At 36.8% G+C, this 22,343-nt stretch overlaps 1 protein-coding gene and 2 long non-coding RNA genes across 9 annotated transcripts in view; 1 reads left to right on the top strand and 2 right to left on the bottom strand.

The window, feature by feature from the left end:
• Positions 1-22,343, bottom strand: part of LOC123381360 — a 120,132-nt gene that overhangs the window by 76,114 nt on the left and 21,675 nt on the right. The window lies entirely within an intron of this gene.
• On the bottom strand, positions 494-22,069 carry LOC123381361. Its single transcript, XR_006588248.1, has 2 exons — positions 22,012-22,069; positions 494-2,421 (listed from the first exon to the last, which is right to left on the bottom strand). It is a non-coding gene; the product is annotated as an uncharacterized LOC123381361 (long non-coding RNA).
• The window catches only part of CCDC178 (coiled-coil domain containing 178), a 497,365-nt gene continuing 485,642 nt past the window's right edge, over positions 10,621-22,343 (top strand). For 4 of the 7 annotated variants that reach the window (XM_045042043.1, XM_023241866.2, XM_023241863.2 and 1 more), the window contains exons 1-2: positions 10,627-10,750; positions 16,478-16,571. The gene's annotated coding sequence lies outside the window, so the exon portion shown is untranslated. Of the gene's footprint in view, positions 10,751-10,862; positions 10,992-16,477; positions 16,572-17,768; positions 17,834-22,343 lie in introns of those variants that run through there. The other 3 variants (XM_045042045.1, XM_045042044.1, XM_045042046.1) reach the window with 3 other exon arrangements.

Genomic DNA, 22,343 nt, shown 5'->3' with positions numbered 1-22,343 from the left:
TAATAGTCACTGGTTGGGCTGACACACCACAGGGGCTTCATTAAGGATAACTGTGCTATTTCTCTTGTAAAATTTATAAATTTGAAGTATACAATCAGTTAGAATTAATCTCAGATTCAAGTAAAAGAAAATAACTACAAATGTGCTTGCTGCTTTAGAAATATAACTTTTTAATGATATTGAGTTACAGAAATATGTGAAGAGAAAACTTGGAACACTTTAAGCTGAGTGGTGCTGATTAGCCCAGTGGGCCATATGGGTAAAATATTTTGTTGGAATTCAAATGAAATGTCTGATGATAATCACAACAGAACTGTGGATATAGAAAATTATCTGTTCATCTCGATCTAAAATTTTGCTCATATTATGTTTAGTGGAGCACATTACGTGGATATACTACATATGTATGTGTGTTTAAAGCTTTCTGGTAGGAATTCTCTAATCATATAGTCAGGTGGCAGATGTAACTTTTAGTTGTCAACTGAACAACCTCTACTTTGGACACCGATTTTTATTGATGGTTAATAACTGAATCTAACTAATTTCAAGTTAGCTGACATTCCAATATTTTTCATTTCAATTGTACTCCATCAAAGCAGAGTAGACCAAAGACTCTTCTTCCCACTGTGGTTTATGGAACAATTTGTCATTGAGGGGTGTGGCTTATCTTCTCTTCTATGCTGCCCAACTGAGACAGAGTGCATCAGGTCTTTGATTCTTAGCACTTGGTCCCACTGGCATCTGAGGCCACATTTAAGGTCTCATTGTGGCTTTTATTGGTTGGCTGTGGACACTTGTGATTATTTGGAGGGCTTTTTCATTTCTTTCAGCCATCTCAGACTTCCCACAATCTTCTCAAGGAGGGTGGTGAATATAGAAACATTTCGGTTGCACTTCCTCCTTTTTCTGTTGGTGTGACAGACTTGAGTTGTGACATTTAGGGGGCTGTCTCAGATTATCTCCATATGAAATAGCTGTGTCACAATTTCTAATATGCCATTATACCATGTTGGTTTAAGAGGCTTCTCTTTGAGGCTCAGCATCTTCCTGAGTTTCAACCAGAAAGGGAAGCTTATATATCCTTCTACTTTTATATCTTTACCCAAAATATCTTAAAATTTTGCTATTTTCTATTATCCCTTATCCTGAGGCTAGGTCCACACTGGGCCAGTTTGGTTCAGGGTGCCTTCTTAGATATCTATAAGAGCATGTAACACTTTACTGGATACTTTTCATTTGCTCCTCTGCACCCATTTCTGCACCATTCACCACCCTGCTCTGTATTTGAGAAGGGTGAGTTATTTGGATTAAGTCAATTGGAACCCTTGCTCTCTGGATTTTAGGTCTTCATGGGAGACACCAGCAAGAGACTGGAGGGTAGGAAGAGAGTGATATTAAGGTATTTATTCTTCTACTTTCACTCCTACTAGGTTGCTGAAGGTGAGAATTCTTGTTAGATGATCCTCTTTTAGGGCTTTGCGTGGTTCTGTTAGTTTCTATTTCCCCTTACATCATTAGACTGTGGTGGCAACAACTACCTTTTATGTTATTCCTACAATTTTTCACCAGTCATTTGGTTTCCCTTAAACCTTTAATTACATGTTGTAAATTATCCTTTTATTTAGCTCTCCACATTACCACTTTAGAATGCCTTCTTTTTGCTGATACTTTGATTGCTACAGTGTTTGATAGCATAATGGTACCAGGAAACATAACTTCGAATTGGGATTCTGAAATTGACGTTCTCACATAACTAAAGAGCACTAGTGAGCACTGCTCACTAGACAGAAATGTAACATAGTAATCTGAGTCATGTGATGGCATTATCGTAATTCAAGTTATTACCAGTGGCATGGGATGAGGTTGATATGGAAAGTAAGGTGTTTGGAAATAAACTGTCTTTGTTAACTAGTCACTGTGGCAATAATAATGAATACAAAGGCTGGGTGGTCTGTTGACTTTTCGGTTGACCCAATGCTAATTCAGAACATCAATGGAAACTGAGAAAGCTCCTATGTTAGCTTTCAAGGAACTCCTTATCTCCTAAAGTCAGGGAAAATATGGCAAAAATCAAGCCCACAGCTTGACTCTAATGAAGGCAGGGATCCAGTACCAATTAAGTGCTTAACATTTCTAAATGTCTCATGCTAAGTTAAGGGCATTGATGGAGAAGCAGAGACTGTGCAGTAAAAAGAGAAACATTGGACAGACACAGACAAAGCTATGGAATTTGAGCCCCCAAATTCCAATGAACTTCCCTTCATGTCAGAGCCATTTTTCTTTTGTAGAAGCCAGGTAGATGCACTTTACTGTCAGATACAAGGTAAGGGCAGTGATCACAATGAGCAGCACCAGCAGAGTGACAATCACAGGAGACATCCCATGGGCAACTGTGATGATATCCAGTTGCTTGTGAGGTATCTAGGAATAAAACAGTTGGGCAGCCTATGACATACGTCTTGACACATATAGGCAGAAAGTCTCTAGATCTAGTGGGCAAAAAACCAAATCAGGTCTCCTTAAGGAATGCATACACTTGTACCTACTTTTAGAACTCAGCCACTTTCCAAACATAAAATACCTTAGATGAGGAACTGCTAGTACAGTATGTGACTCTTCCTCCAGACCTTGCCCAGAAGGACCAAGAGGCATAATCACATGTATTAAGGAATTTACCCAGAACTTCCGGGCATTATTAGGTCTTGCTTCTGAAATGATGCTAATCTCTAGAGACCCAAAATGCCACCACAGTTCACTAGTTAGAATGAAGATTATGGAAATGCTTCCTGCTGGATTCATTGAAATCATATGCCAATCATATGATTATTACCCTAATTCTAGAAAGTACAGTGCAAATGGATATACTTAACATTTAGTGGAATCCCCACATTGGCACTGTGACCAATGAAGTGGGGGTTACTATGGTATAAAAGCCAAGTAGAAGCCCCCGTTGCTAATTCTCTTTCTGAGAAAGTAAACCAAAAGTAATAATGCCACATCTTGGGGAATTTTAATGAGTAGTGCCATGATCAAAGACCTGAAAAAAATAAGGTACTGATCCCTATCCCATCACCACTTTTGTGCAAAGTCACCCAGGTCCTGAGAATGATTGTAGGGCTGCTGAAAAGTCAGTTGGTGCTCTGCAGCTGTGGTTCCAGATGTGGAATCTTTACTGAAACAAACCAGTAGATCCCCTAGTCCATGATATACAACTATAGACTTAACAAATCCTCCTTTTTTTCAATTCCTATCAGTAAGTATAATCAGAAACAAGTTAGATTCACTTGGAAGATAGCAGTATGCTTTCACGTCCTTCCATAACAATGTGTCAAATCTTCATCTCTCTATCCTTAAGATAGAGATGTCCCTGTAAGAAAGGACATACTATAAGTAATGAGCAGGCAGCCTCTGGCAGAGGCAACTTAGGGATGCCTCATAAGCATTCACATTGGGGCTGCTCCCAGTCAATGACTGAGCATGAAAGCGGTAGATTGGCATTGACACTAGAGTCAGGCCATTTCTGCCCAACATTCTGCCCCAAAAATGGACAAATCCCAAATCCCCCCCCACCCCCGGAGCTCCCCATTGGCTTGGCTGAGACATTCTCAGAGCTGAAGAACAGCCAGGGGCTTGGCCTACCACTCTCCTTTCACAGGTATCACACCTACATCTTTCGGCCTTTTTTTCTTTTTTTGAATGAGTTGCTTGTTTTCTTGTTTTTGAGTTTTCACAGTTCTTTGTATATTTTGGATGTAAGCCCTTTATCAGATATGTTTTGAAAGTATTTTCTTCCAGTCTGTGTCTTGACTTTTTATTCTTTTAACAGAATCTTATGAAGAGCAGATGGTTTTAATTTTAATGAAGTACAACTTACCAATTTTGTCTTTCATGGATCATACTTTTGTGTTGTATCTAAAAAGTCATCATCCCCAAAAATTAAAAAATAAAAATAAAATCGTCATTTTGGTCTATGATAAATTTTAAGCTAATTTATCGTGAAAGTCTAAGGCAAGTAATTGGATTTATTTATTTATTTTTGCATGTGGATGTCTAGCAGTTCCAGGGACCATTTGTTGAAAAGACTAGCTTTCTCCACTGAGCTGCTTTTGTTCCTCTGTCAAAAATTAATTGACTCTATTTGTTTGGGTCTATTTGTATATTCTCTATTCTGTACCTTGATCTATTCTTTTATTCTTTCACTAATACGATGCTGTCCTGATTATTATAATTATTATGTCCTTAAAGTCAGGGAGTGTCAGCTTTCGGTTTGTTTCATTTGTTCTTCATTTCTTTTTTTTTTTTTTTTAAGTTCCCCTTTGTTTCTATCACTTTTTGGGTTTTTTTTTATTTTTTATTTTTTTCCCTTTTTGGTTTTAATTGAGCATTTTGTATGATTCTGTTTTGTCTTTTATGATATCAAATATAATTCTTAAAAACATTTTTAAAGGTCACCCTAGAGTTTTCAGTATACATTTGTGACTAATCTAAATTTACTTTCAAATAAATCTACACTTCTTCCTGGGTATTGCCCTGTGTAGACAGTGCCTTTATTAAGTTTTCCGCAGTGTCCTCATTTGAGTATTCCATCAATTGCCATCGGTTACCAACTAAGGAAAACAAGTCCTCTTTTTCCTGACTCTCTTCCTCCATCTCCTGGTGATTATCATGACCAGATAATTTACTGTGAAATATGTGAAATATTCACAAGTAAATATGTAGAAGAAACAATAATTAATTACCTATTTGGGGATGAGTTTTATATATTCCTATAAAATGGACTCCCTCAGTCGTGTGTTGTGAAGAGCACTGATTTTAGTCACAATTTTGTTTGAATATTGTTCCACCAATTACTAATTGTGCCTCTGGGCAAGTCATATAACCTGTTCCAAATAGCAGCTCTTTGTTTTGTTTTGTTTTACATTTTATTTTATTTTAAAGAGAGAGAGGAAGTGCCTGAGCAGGGTAGAGGAACAGAGAGAGAGAGAAAGAGAGAATCCTAAGCAGACTCCACGTGCAGCATTGAGCCTGACATGGGGCTCCATCCCACGATCCCAGGATCATGACCTGAGCTGAAATCAAGACCTGGATGCTTAACTGACTGAGCCACACAGGCGCTCTTGTTATTTGTTGTTGTTGTTGTTGTTGTTGACTTTTTTTTTTAAGTAGGCTCCATGCCCAATGTGGGGCTTGAACTCATGACCCAGAGATCAAGAGTTGTGTGCTCTACCGACTGAGCCAGCCAGATGCCCCCACAGTTTCATTTAAAAAAGAGAGGATAGTATCTGTCCAAGAGATTAGCAAGTGATGATTCCATTGATCATAGACAAAGCCATGAGCAAAGAGATTTTTCCCCCTCTCAGTTTTTTCCAGTGAAAGGTAATTCATGATACCTGCTCATGATATGTATATATGTATGTATCTGCCTATCTATCTACCTATCCATCCAACCATCCATCTCATGTTTAAGTGACTTGCTTTGGCAATGGAACAAAGTTTCTCAGCAGAAGACTGACTAGAAGTTACCCTGTGGGAGAGGAAAGAACAACTCAAAAGAAGTAAAGATGATCAAACCTAGATTGGTGGCTGCCACTGAAAGGGCTGCTATGTGTGGGCAGCTGGGACACAGATCCTGGCATAGGTAATATGCCAAAACCACCAGATTAATTCTTTACTATACTACTTAGGTCTGTTTCCATGAGAGGTTGGAGATGTGAAAACTATGCCTTTAGCAGATTGCAAGTCTGGTACTTTTCACTATTATTATCAATTCTAGAGCACTAGATTCAATGCCATAGTCAATGCTATCTTACAGACAATATCTAAATGTGCTAAGACAGTGCTATGGATCATATGAAATCATGGCTGTCTTACAAAACCGTAATTTAAAGTGTACCTGGGTGGCTCAGTCGATCAAGCAGCTGACTCTTGATTTCAGTTCAGATCATGATCTGAGGGTTCTTGAGCTCAAGCCCCACATTGGTTGCATACTCACCATGTGGAGCCTGCTTGGGATTCTCTCTCCCCTCCTCTCTCTCTTCCCCTACCCCGCTTGTGCCCACACACTGTCTCTCTCTCTCTCTCTCTCTCTCTCTCTCTCTCTCTCTCTCTCTCTCTCCCTCTCAAAATAAATAAATAAAAGTTTAAAAAATTAAAATATTTAAAAAATAAAACTATAACTTAATTTTCCCCCAATACTGAAGAAATTAGTGTTGATAATCAAGCTTATTAAATTACATGAAATTTACAGGCTATATCTTTATTAAGCATTCCCTTCATATTCACTTTTGCTTTACGTTTACATAACTAACTTTTTCTCACAACAAATTTAAAGTCATGTGCAACACAATATATAATGAAAGCTAATGCAATGTAAATGACAGTAGAAAATAAAGACCAAAGGGCTAACAAGGTTGCTACAATTAGGCTTAATGTCTATTAGGATAAAAAGAGAAACTGAATAGCTATATACATCTCATAATTTATACATGGTTTGCACTCATTCCTTGGGTTAAACAACTGCCTGTCAGATCTCTCCTGATACCCCACTAAACCTCTCTCTCTCTCTCTTGCATACACACATTAATTTTCTACCCATCATTTTGTATAGATCCATTGAGTGATATGATGGACAGTATTATCTACCATTAACGTAGTGGTACATTTCATATATCTTTTAATCAAAGCTCCCTTTGATAAAAGTTGAAAGAGTAACGTTAACTGTAAAAATGACCGCATTACATGGGAAGCTAATAATTTTCAAATAGGTAACTTGATGTTGGTTGCACCTGATTCAGGAAAATATCTGAAACCACAAGAAAAGGCTCCAAATTCTGCCTCTTTAAAACAACATACACTTTGTAAATAATGTCCTTTCAAGCAAACTTTGATAAAACTGCCCAGAGAGAGTTTGAGGTTATATTCTCTGATGAAGTACTGGGTTGTATGTATTCTATAAAGTACATGGATTGAAAGCAGATCCATATGCGTTGTGACAAGTAGATGAGATAAGTGGAATCTTGTGATGAAAATGCAGGGACAGCTTGCCTGAATAAATGACCACAACCTCACACAGGGTGACAACCAGGGTATCTGTAGGAATGTTTAGTATTTAGAATCATTGAAGATTTACTTTAGAAAGCTGTAACAGTAGTCTTTAGCACATGAATAGGTATAAGATTGTCTCCAAATTCTACACCATTGATGATGGAGCAAAACGGTTTTGGTCTTAAAATATTTTAAACTATATGTCATTATAGAGAAACATTAGTAATGCTCTCTTTGAACTTCTTACTTTCTCATTGTACATCAGTGTGAATTACTTACAATATAAAACTGAATCAAGCTGCTGTAAAAAGTAATTTGATATAAGCAAATTGAATTTTGGAGAATGTCTTGCCAAACACAATAATGTTTAATTTAGAGAAATTGATATCATGCCACTTTTTCAGATATAATTAAATACTGGTTCCAACTGTCTATTGAGGACCTTGCTGGTCCATGTTAATACATCATTATTATCAATAAATAGAAGAATCCAGCTAATTCTCTATGGCAGGTGTGGTAATGCATTTATTTAATATAAAAGCAGCTCTAAATAGTTCTGGTGTAAGTTAAAAAGGGGGCCCAAACACTCTCTTGTTAAATCTAATTCTTGAAATGGTCTAATAGGGTCAGAGATAAATTAAAACAGTTTCATGCACAGATCTTAAAGACTAATCGGATAAAGGCTTATTAGGAAGAGAAAGCCATGAACAATTGGAGAACAAGTTTATAGTTGACATGTTCTCATACAATGGAAGACTGTTTAGATTTAACCATATATCTTCACAATATCTTTACTATTTTCTTTCTTCCTGAAGTACATCATCCAGCATGGGTCCGTTAATGATAAACTTTTGCTATTTCAAAATACGGTTTTCTTTGCTCTCATTCTTGAATGATAGTTTTGCAGGGAATGTATTTTTATTTGATCTATTTACTCTGTGTACTGTTGATATGTCATGCTGGTCTCTATCTTTTCTTGTTGCTATAGAAAAATCTGCTATTTCTGTTCTATTTTTGTAGAAAATCTGTTTTTCTATTTGCTAATAAGATGACCTTATCTACCTGTTATTTTTTTATAATTGATCTGGTATTGATTTAATTTTACAGTGTCTGATTTCTGTCTTATTTGAACTTTGGCTACAATCCTTCCCTGAATTACTGAGATATTCCTGTATTTAAAAATCTCACTTTCGTTTATTCAACGTTAATAGGTGTTTTAGTTTTCTATTTCAAATTACCCCAATTGTAAAACCATTTATTAGCTCATAATTCTGTAGATCTGAAGCCCAAGAGAGGTTGACTGCTCAGAGATTTACAGGCCAAAATCAAAGGTGTTGGCAGGATGCATTCTCATTTGGAGCACAGTCCTCCTCCAAGTCTATGCAGATTGTTGGTAGAATGCAGTCCCTTGAGGTTGTAGGACTGAGGTCTCCATTTTCTTGTTGACTGTCAGCTGGGGTCATTCTCAGGTCTGAGAGGTTGCCTGCGCTCCTTGCCACATGGTCCCTCAATCTTCAAAGCTGATGATGGAGAATATGCCTTGTGTCAGATCCTTCTGATGTTTCAAATCTCTGACCCCAGGAAGAGGCCAGTTCCTTTTATTTTTTATTTTTTAATATTTTTAAGTGTTTATTTATTTTTGAGAGAGAGACAGACAGACAGAGCATGAGTGGGATAGGGCAGAGAGAGAGGGAGACACAGAATCCGAAGCAGGCTCTAGGATCTGAGCTGTCTGCATAGAGCCTGACGCGAGGCTCGAACTCACAGATCACGAGTTCATGACCTGAGCCAAAGTAGGACACTTAACTGACTGAGCCACCCAGGTGACCCGAGGCCAGTTCCTTTTAATAGTTCACCCAATTAGGTTCAAGCCACTCTGGACCGGCTCCCTTGTTAAAGTCAATTGTATCATATAGCAAGCTAATGAAAAGAATAAAATCCATCATATTCAAAGTCCAGAGGACTAGGCAGGTCATATATACCAGGAGGTATGGTCCTTGGGATTCATCTCAGAATTCTGCCCATCATGGGGCGCCTGGGTGGCGCAGTCGGTTAAGCATGCGACTTCAGCCAGGTCACGATCTCGCGGTCTGTGAGTTCGAGCCCCGCGTCAGGCTCTGGGCTGATGGCTCAGAGCCTGGAGCCTGTTTCTGATTCTGTGTCTCCCTCTCTCTCTGCCCCTCCCCCGTTCATGCTCTGTCTCTCTCTGTCCCAAAAATAAATAAAAAGTTGAAAAAAAAAATCTCATGATTACTTCACACAGTATCATTGGATTTCTTTAAAAAAAAAAAAAAAGAATTCTGCCCATCATAATATATATATATATAGCAATTATCAATGAGTTCTAATCAATTAAGAGAAAACTGTCAAGAATGAAGTTTCTAGTAGGTAAAGTTTTGTTCTGGGGGAAATATCTAGGTATTGTTTTAATATATTCACATAAATACTTTGAACCCTCATGAATATATATTTACTGGCATGCAAATGATTCATTTGATTTAAATTTAACATTGTATTGCTAACATGTCAAATTTAAATAATTAATGGAAGGAGATGGGGAAGTGGAGGGTGCATTCTGGAATCTATTTTTTTTTTAATTACAAAAAGGGCTCTGCTTCTGCATATATTAATTTAAGATTAAGACCTCTCTCTAATTTGCTTGTTATTGCTTCCTCTTTTACATCTATGGCTGGAATGATCTTATTCCAGGTATGGCCTTGCAGATTTCCCACCACTGTAAAGGATTACTAATTGAATTGCGTCTTAAAGTAATAGATTTTGATCACTTAACCTTGGCAGGCCTTTGCCTGTTCTCAGTGTTGCCTGGAAATATGATTTGTCTGTGTAAGAATGCTAATTCTTATCCTGATGCTATATTTTAAATTATCTTTAGTTTATCATCTAGCGGTTGGTTTCATCCAAGAAGGCTAGCTGGTGACGCCCTAGTGTTTTTAAGGGCTATTTCAGGTCACAGTATTTATATTCCCTGAAGACGAAACAAATATTTTATGCTTTGTGAGACGGACCGTGCTTAAAAATTGGTTTTTATTAGAAATAGACCCTTACACAAATGGCTTGAATTCATTGCTTTCCCCACCTCAAGCTCCGGTCACACAGTTTTCCTTTCGTCCCTAATAGTTTGTTCAGGTTTTTCAATAGTAAGGTCACCTTAGAAGCAGCAACCAAAGCAAACGGAGCTTACCACTTTGAGACTTTCTTGTTTTGTACCAAGGGGCAAGGAAACACGCTGGAAGGCTTCCCTTTGATAGAAATGATAACGAGGATACCAGAAACCGCCTTTGGAGAGTAAGAAACAAAGTCCTCCTATCTTCGAGTTGAAGGCTGTGATCCCTTGATTCTCGCAATAAGTACTGTAGGAAAGGTATTGACTCGGGCCCACACCTCCCTCTTCAGTAAAGAGAAGCAGTTTGGCCGGGCAAGTAGGTTACGAAAGGAAAAGCGCGCGGAGGCGGCCGCACGCGGGGGCCAGGCGCTCGGAGCCCCACGTGGGCTGGTCTGCGGCGGAAACTCAGAGCTGGCACACCACCCGCCCGGGAGGCCCAGGGAGCGCGCGCCCGGAGATCCGGAGCGGGCCGCCTCCCGCCCGCGGTTGCCCGGACACCGGGTAACAGACCCGGAGGGCCTCGGCCGGCGCCGCCGAGGCGGCGGGGTGGGCAGGGGCGGCGCTGGGAGACGGGCGGAGTCGGTGAGTCGGAGCTGCGCGCTCCTCCTGGCCGCCTGCGCGGCTCCCCGGCAGCATCTAGGCCTGTGCCCCAAGTTACACCCCGTTCGGGTCAATCCTTAATCAGTGTGGTAAGGCTGACACTCGGCGAGTTTGAGAAAAATCCCCGTGGCGTGGGGAAGGGGTGTAAAGTCTCCCTCCACTGGCCACCCAGCTGTACTTCACACTGTCTAGAACTGCATCCCTAGGCTCTTATTCTTTTAAAGTAATTATTTCTACCTTTTATTTTGCTTATAAGGCCTCCTTGTGGTGGCTCATGTAGTATTATTTTGAATTGCTATTTGTTTTTCTTTTGATATTTTATCTGTCCAGTGTCTGCCCAAATACTGCACACCCTATTTAGGGCTGGGAATTTTATTTGTCCTACAGCACCTCAAATAAGATGCTCCACAATAACACTTCCTTTCTACAGATGAGGAAAATGAGGCACACAGCTGATAGATGACTTGGCCAAGGCCTGAAAATTAGGAAGCTTAAAATCCAGGAGACTAAGGGTGTCCTCAACTTCCAATTCAAAGCATTTTCAATTGCTTTCTCGACATTCTTGAATGCTCAGTAAATATTTGTCTGTTGACTTGGTAACCTCCCAGGCCTACTTACTATTGCATGATCTGTCTGGGCATCTTGACCCAAATGTAGCATTTTAAGAGATATCCTCCCCCCCCCCCCCCCCCCCCGCCAGTCATTTCTTGGTCCTACTGTGGCAAATAGATTTTAGGACATCACTTACCAAAGTTAAAAACTCAAAGACAAATGAATGGCCAATTGTGAGACACATCCAACAACCTGAAGGATTTTGAGCTTTTAGTTTATGTTAAATTATACTCTAGACTTTATATGTGAGACTAGTGCACTTCTATCTTGAATGTATAATACTTCTTAATCCTGAATACATACTTCTCACTTTATTATTGCACTATTAAGGTTTTTATTATTAACCATATCCAGCTAATTTCCAGAACTATCAAAACTATGAGTCTGAACATTAATCTACCGATTTACCTGGGTTAAGTCCCATTATGTTGGTAACTGTCACAGTTCTTATACACAACCCAGCCTTTTCTCTTCTCCTCTTGCCTCAGATTGGACATAACCTCAGACTCAACTAACTTGTCACTAAATCCTCAGAGTTTGTTCTTTCTTCTCTATTCCCGATAGCAGTGAATGGAATCTGCATACACTCTTTCTTTTTCCTTCCAGTTATGGACCTCATTCTCACACTGGCTTATTCCACTAGGCTAGAACTATGATTGCCAAGAGCTCTGGACTCATAAATTCCCAACCTTGTAGCTAACAATAAAATCTAAAAATGCCCTGGGATGAATCTCCTGGATCCCAGTTGGTTCACCTGCCTGTTCCTACAGCATCCACGTTGGGGTTAGGACCACTAGAGTTGTCTGCAATCTATTGAAACATGTGGATGGAGTGGGCAAACAAGTTCTCAAAAGAAAGGAACCCTCTTTCTTTTTAAAGGAAGGAGAGTTTCTGGGAAAAAACAAATAAGAACGGTACTTGTCTACCCTGAGTTTATCTAGGTATATGAAACTTAAGGTTAATGAGAATATTGACTAAAGAATTACTAAAATGCTAGACATTGGAATTCAGACAAAATGGAAAGCAGAAAAATGTATGGCAAGAAGGGAAAATAAGAGAGATTAAGCAGCTGGAATACTCAAAGTAGTCGAAGAATCTGTGTTGTGATAATGATGTAAGGGAGAGAATTGGATTGATCACAAGCTTCTGGATTATATGCCTGTTGGAAAAGTAGTATATCCACAAACAGATGGTCGCATGGGTGAGCCTTAATGATCATGATGTCTGTTTTTTTCTGCACAATAATAACACTAATAAAAATATATGGAATTTCAAAATTGGTGCTGAACTTTTAGCCTCAGTTATAATGCTGTGGATACAAAAACCACCCAATGAAAATAAACAGAGGCTATTTATTCAGCGCTTACAATAGCAAGGGAGTCGCCACTATCATTTGTGAAGGGCAGAAACTCCAAGGGAGACAAGGGAGTGGGAACGTTTTCTAATGGGAAAAAAAGAGAAGACTTTAGGTATGCTCTGACTAGAGGCTGTTGCATGGGGAAGCTGGAGGTGGGCTAACCAGGAGCAAGATATCCTACGTGATTGGTTTGAAGGGTTTATCTGGCTTTCTCTGGTTGGTCCTGAGTTGTAAGTGCAGGCAGGTATTGGAGAAGCTGGCAGTAATTGACAAAGTCCTGACTGTTCCTGGCTGATTACTGCACAGGTGGTGGTTTGGCTTCCTAGGCTGGTTGGTGTAGAGGTTGTGGGTTAGCATTCTGTTTTTACATATGGTCTGGCCTTTGTTCCTCTGTGTATTCAGTCTCTCAATGTTCAAAGAAATTCACTTAGGTCAATTTAATTTTACCCTCCTATTAGAAAACTGAGGTATGGAGAGATTTGGACAGGTTAAGATTGTATTCATGAATATATAATTTGTTAGTGAACTCTCATTCACTGAATTTATTATTATTATTTTTTTAATGTTTATTTATTTTGAGAGTGAGCAGGGAAGGGGCAGAGAGAGATGGAGACACAGAATCCAAAGCAGGCTCCAGGCTCTGAGCAGTCAGCACATAGCCTGACGCGGGACTTGAACTCACGAACCATGAGATCATGACCTGAGCTGAAGTTGGACGCTTAACCGACTGAGCCACCCAGGTGCCCCTCATTCACTGAATTTAAATCACGGCTTATTAAACGCTTATTATATGCAGGCCAGTGGACTAAAAAGTTTGCATATATATGTTATATTAATCCTCACACAACACTTTGAGACGTTACTGTTTTTACCATTTTCCAGAGGAGGAGACTGATGCTCACATACATGAAGTAGTCTTCTCAAGGTCATATAGCGGATAGGGAGCCCATCTGGAATTTAATTCCACATCTTACAGATTTAAAAGATACGTTCCTCGGCACTTGATTAAACGGTCTGATAATCTACTTTCATCACTCTATCCCTCTGTTTCACCTTAGTCTGTATCTATGAACATTACCATCTGGTCTCTTTTCCTGGGTACTTATAGGATGTTTATGTGAGCAGAGATAATTAAAAGACCTTTCAGTGTGAACTGAGGGGATTTAATCCATCATTAGGATGCCGGAAAAACTTTGGATGTAAGCACAAGCCAATGAAATGGATGAGGTGCCTGGGCATATGAAATCACATGGTGAAGGTGGAGGGATGATGAAATGGTTGAAAAGGCAGTGGAAGAATACAACCAAGAGGGTATGAGTACCTAAAATGGACTGCTTCTCTTAATAAACTAATGAAATGCTTTGCATGGAAAATCAGTCAGTCAGATATCACTGATGGTTAGTAAGATGCTTCACAGACAAACTGGATAATATTTTTCTTTTAAATTTGTTTTGTGGAAATAAGACTTTATAAATTTTTTCCTGAAGAGAAAACTATCCTCAGGAATTGTAACTGTTGAGCCCCCAGATCACAGTTTTGACAAATTCTTTGACAGACTGACAAAGAACAGGATATTTTTGCTAGTAACATTATGCTAGCCAGTGTTAATTATGTGTTAATTACCTTTAGTGTTCCACTGCTTAGGGAACTCTGTTTACTGTCTGTGCTCTCAGAACAACTTTATTATAGGCAAAGGATATAGCATAGAAACAACAGAAGATATGCATGGAAAGGTGTCCAGAGATCACAGGCACATACTTCTTTATTCTCCCACCTCTGGGTCATACAGGTGCTCTTAGTCTGTACAGACAGGTCTGTAAGCACTATTGGTGTGCATCTGAAACACTCTGTAGCAGGAAACCCAAATCTGCTCACGGTGGAGATCTTTTGTAATGAACTCCTCATGTAGATATATTCTAGCTATGTTTCCAGCTTTAACTTTGAAAGTTCCCCTCCCCCAGGCTCTATTGAAATTAGATGTAATTATAAATCCAATTATTATTACTAAACAGTGCTGGCAGGCTGATATATCCTGCTCTGAAACAACTCACAGACCCATGGTTTCAAAACATCATTTATCTTTAGTTTAATGCATTCCATAGTGTTGGCCAAGGGTCGGTAGCTCTGGAGATAAGCTGCAATTAATCCAAACAAGCTAAGATGAACCCATTATATGCATAGCCTATAGACATGGCAACTTTTAAACTAAATGCACAAGCGTTTTCCACAATAAAACCAGAAAACAAAATAAACATCCCTGCTTATATCTACCTATCAATTTGTGTACAGCTCTTTACATCTTGTATCAGTACATCTTCTGGAAAGAGTGGTCTGTTCGTGCCTTTTCTTCTTTCTCATTCCTTCACTCTTGGGATTCCTGCTACCTAACTTTTGCTACTGTCATTTAAGGTCATTTATGACCTGTTGCCACATTAAATGGACTTTTTCTTTCTAGTTTTTATCTTATGTAAGTTTTTGAAGCTCTTTAGGTTGTTGGCTCCTCCTTAAAATTCTTTCCCCTTTGTTTCTATGATCCCATTTATTCTGTTTTCCCTGCAGATTTTTAAGAAATTGATAATGTTGTTTTCTTGGCACTCACTGCCAGCATTCCTTTCTTTGTCGTTGTGTGATCTCATCAAACTGCCAGCTCCCAATGATAGTACCAAAACCTCTGAGCTCATCTCAGATCTTCTCAAGAATATTGGACACCCATATAGCATTATAAAGCACCCATTTATAAACTTAAAATAGTCATCTTTCCTCTAAATCCTACCAGTTATTCCTCACATAGACCCAAATGAAGTTAATGGCATTGCCTTCTGTTCATTCCCTCATGCCAGAAACTTGGGAGTTACTCTAGACTGCTCCTTCTATTACCACATCCAATTTCTTATCAAATCATGCTGTTTGTGCCTCTTAGGTACCTTTTGGTACTTTCTTCTCCTCTCCATTTCTACTTCCATCTGGCTTAATTTTAAAAATATTCACCTTGACTAGTAGTCTTCTTCTTGATTACTTTTTGCCCCAAATCATGCTCTCCTCCAATTAACCCTCTGGGATGGCACTGGATTGTGACTATCTATTCACTAATGTCTTTCCCCAAAAGGTTCTAAATGGTTAAAAAGGGGTCTTGTTTATTTTTGTGTCTTTAGTGCCTAGCATATAATGTATATTCAATGAATATTTTCTGAATGAATAAATGAATATAGATTTTAGAAAATATGGGTGGAAAATTATCATATGCTACTGACATGCTCTAGAACAGTGTTGTCTGATCTGAAACACTTTTCTACAATGATAGTACTGTTCCAGAATGCAGTGGCCACTAGCTACCTGTGGTCAGTGAGTCCTTCATGGCCAGTAGAGTCAAGGAATGGGATTTTTAATTTTAAAATTTAACATGGGTAGTGTCTTTAAGACACTAGGACAGCACAGCTCTAGAAAACAGGCTCAGAAATTTCATCATTGCCCTTCAAACTAAGATTCTGTTCTCTCACACAGAGTCCAACAATTCCATGCAAGAAAAATTTTTTTTTGGCCATTTAACACATGCCAAGCACTGTGGCTTCAAAGAGAAAACAAATAATTTCTGCATCCAAAGATGCAGGAGGAAAATGCCAACTGGTAACTGGATTTGATTTCTGAAATGCTGATATCAGGGTACATTCTAAAGGGTTGATTTAGACAGTGGGAAAGAACATTTTATTTTTTTCTCCTCTTTCTCCTCCTTCTCCATCTAGATTCTGAAATAGCAAATGGAAGTGGAATTGTCAAAATTATACTTCTGACGATGATGGGAACCATTGTGTATCCCCCCTTATAGCCCTCGTTAAGGTGATGATGAACTTTTGCTGGTTTGACCTATTTAGTTTTCATTAAGTCTCCTCTCTTTTCTACCCTCTATTTTGTATCTGTTTGGTGTCTCAATTGCTTTTAGATTTATTAATTTCTTTGCATTTTATAATAATACACTGCCAAAGATGACCCAATATCATATCCCTCTGGCTCTAGACAATTCCACCAAATTGTATCATTTATTATGACTGGCTGTTTGTGGTGTGATAGCAAGTTTTCAATCAGTGTGACAGCATTTATAGCCAAGCTAATTTAGATTACTTAGCAAATATTATGCCATGAGATCATGTACAAAATTGTATCAGTAGGACCCAAATAGGTTGTATATAATGTATTTCTTTATCCACTGATTTGAACATTTCCATAGAAAACTGCAGTAAGAAGCTCTTGGCATAATTTCTTTGTAATAAATTCTGAATGCCGCCTATTACTTTTGATTTTCTTATTCTCCAGATGGTTACACATTTGCTCTCTATTTGTCTGTTATTTCACTAAGCACAGATTTCTTCCTGGGTGCTTTTATTTATTTATTTTTATTTACATCTTTGGTTTGTCTTGTAGCAAACAAAAACTGTTTCTCTTAACTGATAATTTAAGAATAAGAAAGGAAATTACTGGAAAGCTTAATTTTCCAGTGTGGCTTAACATTTCTCAAGAGCTATACCACTGGATGAATTTTGATTTCTATACTGAATATTAACAATTGAAATCATTTAGCAGTGAAAATCATATAATTCCTAGAAAACATAACTAAGTAATGCTTGTATTGAGATCTTGGCTAAATCACAGTAATTTAAAAAACCCAAATGTTTGTATTTTAAAATCTTTCAAAAGTGGAATCATGAATAGAAGACTTACTTTCTCCCCCATGGCAAAATGATAACCTCACAGTGACGTCCATTTTGATTTTCTTTTTCAAAAGTATAGGAAAGTATACCTTCCCATACAAAGAAATCTCTTGTGTTGAATTATTGGCCAGTCATGGAGTGGGAAGCTATTAAGGTACATTTCTGTGTAGAATGAAACATGTAATAGGAAACCTCAGTATTTTATTAAATTTTTTCAACTAACAGCTTAAAGCTGCAGTTAGAGGGAAATAAAGCTTCATTGTCAAGTTTCACCCTATTCTTCTTTATTTTCTGGTTAGTTGTAGTCTCATATTTTCCTTTCCCTCAGATGACTTAGTGGGCTCTGGGAAAGAACCTAAGAAGAGGAAAACTGAGTGAATGGTGGATGAAGGGGTGAGTGGCAGCAGTACATTACCTGTTTTCAATTTAGTGTTTGAAGACCTATAGGAGGGAGGGGAAAAAATGCATGACCTTTTGCCGAGGCCATATTCAAGGAAGAGTTAGTCTTTCGGTTTTTATTAAATTTTAACTTGGTAGCTCATAGGAACTAGAATTCTTTCTTATTTAGCAACATATGCTTTGCATTAATCCAGTAGTTGCATTGTGGGGAAGATCATTTAGGGAATCTGGATGAATAAAAATCAGATACACTCTGCAGGCTCCATGCCAAAGTATGGATAATTCTTTTGCAAAAGCAGAAATATCAGCACTAAGTAACAGCTCTCAATAGAATTTTAAAAGTATCTCCCATGGAAAAAGTATCTCCTGTGGGAAAGCTCAGGATTCCTCTAAGATTATTCAGCCTTTAAACCCTACAAAGTTCATCACAATGACAGGCAGAATGAACAGTCTTGTATTAGAAGAATAAACAAAACAGATCTTGATGAGTGTTGTTAAAATTTCTAAATGAAGTTTAGTGAACAGAGTAGTTTCTTCATTATTCAAATATAACCTCAGAATAGTTGATAATATCAAAGGCTTTCTTACAAAGGCAATAAATAAACCTGTAGGAAGGTCATATTTTATGTACCTTAATACTACATTAATCAATGTAACTGAGTTGTCTTAACATTTAGTTCCTTAATAGACAAAAGACTTGAAAAATTTCAAGGCAGCTGCTTGTTGATATCTTTTAAAAAGCAATTAAATCAATTGGAAAAGGCAAACAATTTTCCAAAATATTTTTTACAGTTTCTCTTAGTAAAACACAATAAATGAATTAGTTATAGATAGAAACAGCATGGAGATAATGTGTTCCTTATTGCTATGTTCAGTCCTTCTTTAGGTAAGTTACTAGAATTGTTTTTCAAAAGAAGTTTGTTTCTTTGTTGCTGAGGATCCTAGAGTGTGTAAAATTAGGAAGAAGAGCTCTTATTGGTATGTATACCTACGGATGTTGTATTGGGGTGTGTGTGTGTGTGTGTGTGTGTGTGTGTGTGTGTGTGTGTATGGGGAGAAGGTATGAAAGGGTAATACTTACATTAGGGCTGAAGAAATACATTACTAACATTCCTAAGTGAAACCTATGGTTCCATTATTCCTAAGTGAAACCTATGGTTCCATTAGAACAACTTTTTCCACTAGTAATATACTATTGATGTAGATACAAACTGAGTTGTGTAAAGAATACCACACTTAAAATTTTCCTCTAAATTAACTGAATTCCAACTTGGTGGAATCCCATCAGTTCAGCAAGAAATTTACCATTATTCATAATATACATTAATGTGATTATCCATGCGTCATTATCTGTACATATACCAAAATTGTTGAAAACAAAGTTTACATTCTAGGTGGGAAAGAAAAAATATTCATAAGAAAGTGCTTATCTTTTTACATGGAATTACAGCAAAATAGCACATATAATCTAACTGTAACAATGAGGCAATTTCAAGTTTAAGCTTACTTTGGTTAACAAATAGGTTCTTTGTGTCCGTGGGTTACAAATATTCTACATCCTCTAGTTTAATGACTAATGAAGATAAATGATTCATAACATGGTTACCTGAATTAAAAGAATTTCTAGGTAAAAGTGATTTTTCTTTACATTTCCTATTTCATTAAGTATGGTTCCCTGATTAAAAGAGGTTCCTTTTTAAAAAATTATGGTTTCCTTTATCAAAGAGAAATGTATATTATTTCTATTATATATTATTTTTCTCTCCTATAGGATTCAGCTAATATATCCATTCACAATATAGACATTCTTTTTGCAGTTAGCATGTCTATATTACCTTTTGCTATGTGATAAATTGATTCTTCTTACTTTACTATAACTTCTACAGAAAAGTTTTATCATATTAATTCATGAAGACTAAATACTTTTTCTATATTAATTTGCTCTTTTTCCCCAGTGTGCATGTGTGTGTGTCTAGAGGTCGTTAGTTCCAAGTTCTTTGCTCATTTTTTCTGTTTGAATATTTCATTTTTTTCTCACCAATTTTTTCTATTTATATATTAAGCCAGAAATTTTTTGTTACTCTCATTTTAAGAATTTCTTCCTGATATGGGAGACTTTTTAATATAGCTGGATGGCTTTAAATTTTTATGGATTCATAACTCTAGAACTCAGACACCTTTCTCATCTCATTTTTAAATAAAGTTTCCTCTGGCTGTTTGTTTTTTCATTTACATCTAGCTTTTAATCTATTTGATTTTGAGCCTAATTCTATAGTCTCCGAGACTTTGTAATCATTTCCCCTGATTCTGCTAAAATCAGATTTACATTTTACCAATGATTGGGAAATACTGCACATTTCATTCTTGTTTTAAAGTTACTGTACATAATAGCACACTGAAGTGTCCTGAGAACTCTTTTCTTACTTTTGTTTTACCCGCTGAACACTGGTTATAATACTTGCCTAGAGAACAGCATGGTGATAGACTGCAGGGCTAAATCCAGTTCTACTCGGCCCAGCTGTAAGACGTTGGCAAAACAGGGCCAGTAATTCTGCCTACCTCATAGGTGGTAGTGAGAGTAAGAGCATATAAGGTATGTTTTAAGTTCAAGCTATCATTTTTGCTTTCTTTGCATCAAGACTTCTCTAGCTATTTCAGAAAGTTAGTAATAATATCTCCCAATAAATCGAAACTTTTGGAGTGCAGGAGTTGTGTCTCAAGATTTTCTTATATTCTTTAAAATTTCTATCAGAAATAGGTGGAAGTATTCAATAGTTATTGACAGTCTAAAAAAAGTAAAATGAAAGGTACACTCCTTCAGGAACAAAAGTTGTCTTATAGTAAAATGAAATAGTATTTTCTAATTAAAGTATTTCTTCCATAAGAGTTTTGAGGCTTCAAATGTATTAGTATTTGCTGTTTTACATTTTAGACATAATGTAGTCCTTGAATATGAATGAATTAGTACTTTATATTTTGTCTGCAAATGTAAAATGTAAAACTGTTTGATGTGAAATAGCAACTTAATACGTGATATTGACCTATGAAATAATTTAACACTGTAAAAGTTGATTTGAGTTGTCATTCTTTATGTCTCAAGTAATTATCAGAAGGTGAAAGGTTCATCTCTCAGACAAATTCAGAGTATGACATATGATTTCTTTGTGAATATATGTGTGGAAACTGACTTTTTCAGTTCTAATTTGATTTGTAGAGAAAGATGATATCTAATCTTTCTGAAAATGTATTTGGCTTTAGTAAAACCATGAGATGAAATATTTAATGCATCTTTAATCTGTTGGATGTAATATAAACATAATATAAAGTCAATAGAACTTCATCAAAAAAGAGAGAAGAGATTAGGAATCAGAAGAATAGAGTTTAAAGATTTATAATGAAATTATTATCTATATGTGTGGGAAAGATGTGGAAAATATGCATTTTTTGCAATTTTCTTTGCCATTTTGCAATCCTTCCACATTTCCACAAAATATATAGCCTATATATCATATATATACATAAGATATAATATGTTATAATATATATAATATATATAATATATGATTTAATATAATTATAATATATAATATATAAAGTATGTAATATAATATATACATATTATAACATATAATACATGTAATCTATATGTTATATAATAAAGAATAAAAGATTAGAAAAAAGATGGTCTTTGTGAAAGCAACACACAAGGCAGGAGTTATTATTTCTTCTATCACTGTTGTGGCATTATAAATTTTCTAGGATTTTAAAAATTTTGGAACTCGGGTTAAAATGGAAGTCAATATTTGATAAATGCATATTGAGTAAGATTATCTGTTTTTAATGGTTGAGCTTTGTTTGACAAACTTTTTTCCATTGTTTCTTGAAATAACTTTGAAAATAGTTGTCAGGAATGATTATAATGATTGCATCTTCATGATTTATTTATTACAAAACTGGAAGTTTGTACCTCTTAATCCCCCTTACCAATTTCACCCATTACCTCACCCACCTCCCCTGTGGCAAGCACCAGTTTGTTCTCTGTATTTGAGAGTCTGGCTTTGTGTTTGTTTTTGTTTCCGTTTGTTCATTTTGTTTTTTAGATCCCACATATAAATAAGTCACAGAGATAAAAGGTACAGCATAGGGAATATAGTCAATAATACTGTAATTACCTTATTTGATGACAGATGGTGACTACACTTATCGTGGTAAGCAATGAGTAATGTATAGAACAGCTGAATCAATATGTTGTTCACCTGAAACTAATATTACATTGTATGTTAATTATACTTCAGTAAAAAAAGAATGATCATAATGATTGCATATTGAAAACTGAAATGTTTTTCCTTGAATATGTGATTGGAATATTGACCTATACTTTATTATAAATATGAATCTTTTCTATGTTTAAGGTAAGATTATGCTACTTCACGAGCAAATGTCATCTGTAGGGTTTTTATAAATATATATAAATGACAATTATTTTGTTTTCTGTTATTAACAA

The sequence above is a fragment of the Felis catus genome, chromosome D3, assembly GCF_018350175.1.
Source record: "Felis catus isolate Fca126 chromosome D3, F.catus_Fca126_mat1.0, whole genome shotgun sequence".
Lineage (NCBI taxonomy): Eukaryota > Metazoa > Chordata > Mammalia > Carnivora > Felidae > Felis > Felis catus.
Note: the sequence above shows the minus strand (reverse complement) of the source record. Positions and strands in the feature narration are given on the sequence as shown.